This window comes from Arvicanthis niloticus, chromosome X (assembly GCF_011762505.2).
Source record: "Arvicanthis niloticus isolate mArvNil1 chromosome X, mArvNil1.pat.X, whole genome shotgun sequence".
Classification (NCBI taxonomy): domain Eukaryota; kingdom Metazoa; phylum Chordata; class Mammalia; order Rodentia; family Muridae; genus Arvicanthis; species Arvicanthis niloticus.
Genome location: NC_047679.1, coordinates 13,471,013 through 13,472,715, shown reverse-complemented (window position 1 = coordinate 13,472,715; position 1,703 = coordinate 13,471,013). Strand labels below are relative to the sequence as shown.

The 1,703-nt window shown below is 41.9% G+C and overlaps 1 pseudogene; it reads right to left on the bottom strand.

The window, feature by feature from the left end:
* Nucleotides 1-927: 927 nt before the first annotated feature.
* On the bottom strand, nucleotides 928-1,351 carry LOC117695201 (10 kDa heat shock protein, mitochondrial pseudogene; annotated as a pseudogene).
* Between the last annotated feature and the right edge of the window lie 352 nt (nucleotides 1,352-1,703).

Sequence of the window (1,703 nt, the reverse complement as noted above, 5' to 3'; positions counted from 1 at the left end):
GTTCCTTTTGCTGTGTCACTGGTGTTCCGGGAGCCATCTCTAGAACTAATGCCATGCACATCAGTTCCCCTTGGTCTCCATCCCACTCTTTCATTCACAAGGTTGACTTCCACATCCTCTACACCATTCCACCATAGGTGAGAACCTATGGTTCTTGCAACCCTTAACTGCAGCAAATAGATTTGGTAGAACAATGACACCCCCTAATTTGCAAATTTAATACTAGAAACGAAGTCCATTTTGTTGTTTCTCATATTTTCACATGCTATGACCAGGTACCATCTTAAAAGGAGGCTCAATATTTTTAGAAAGGAACTTGAGGAAAAAAAAACAAACAGTTGTAACAATACAGGGAACTTGTGGATGTTTTGTCACAGGGTCTAAGTGGAAGTCCACACATGACAGGCACAGTCATAGAAAACAGTAGTAGCCACATGGAGAATTTCAGGCTGTGAAAAGCATAATGGTTTCTGGTCCACTTTCCACTGTTCTGAAGAGAAAGTCCCATCACCTGAGAAAGAACGTGGGAACTTATGTGATACTTAGAAGCATATAGCCAGTGAACTGCCTGGCCACTGATGCTGCGTTATTGCTGCATGTGGTTTGTTGCCAGGTGGCAGTTTGAACTTTGAGCCTACAACTGATGAATCACTGGATTTCTTCATTCTTGAGTCACTCTGAATGCTATGCTTAGTTCATCCATTCTCTGATGCACTTTACAGTTTGGATATGAACCACTTCTGAATGTACAATTGGAGAATTTTAGAATGAATACAAGCTCACCTCGTTTACAAGTTATAAAGCTCATGACAGCCAGAAGGCTTTCTCAGCACACAGACAGAGAGATCCTTTTTTTTTCTCATTTATGCCACTTTATTTGGAAATGCTTGTAACAGTACAGTGAAACTAAATTTCAGAGACAATGGCTGTCGGTTTAGGCATCATCTGTTTATTATAAAAGGGAGGCATGGGAATTATTTACATGATGAAATAGTTCAGAACTTCAGTGGAATGGGCAGCTTCATGTGACACCATTTCAACAGTGATTTCAGTCGACATACTTTCCAAGAATGTCACCATCTCTAAATAAGAAATAATCCTTGTTGTCTAGAACTACTTTGGTGCCCCCATATTCTGGGAGAAGAACTTTATCTCCAACTTTCACACTGACAGGCTGAATCTCTCCACCCTTTCCTTTCCCGCCTGATACCACAGCCACGACCTGCAATACTTTTCCTTGAGACTTTTCTGGAAGCATAATGCCACCTTTGGTCACAATTTCAGCGGCGCTCCTTTCAACCAATACTCTGTCAAAGAGCGGAAGAAACTTCCAAAAAGCTTGTCCAGCCATGACTTTGTGTCCAGCCACCACAGCTCCGGACTCTGTACTCTGGCTTCTGCTGCAAGGAGAGTCCTGCAGGCCGGCTCAGGACACGTGAAAAGGCCCAGAGAGATCCTTTAAAGAAAATGTAGATTTGCACCAGAAAAATGATCATTTAGCAGCATAGAGAAGCATACAAAACAGAGTTGAACAAGAAGAATGACAAGACACGCTAACAGAATCCTTTACTTCACTACCTGGCACACTCAAATATGAGAAGACACAGGAGTAAACTTCTCAAAAGCTTTGTCATTAAACAAACAGACAAACAGACTCCGCAGGTAAAGGCACTTGCCATGGAGAATGAAGATCTAAGTTGAAT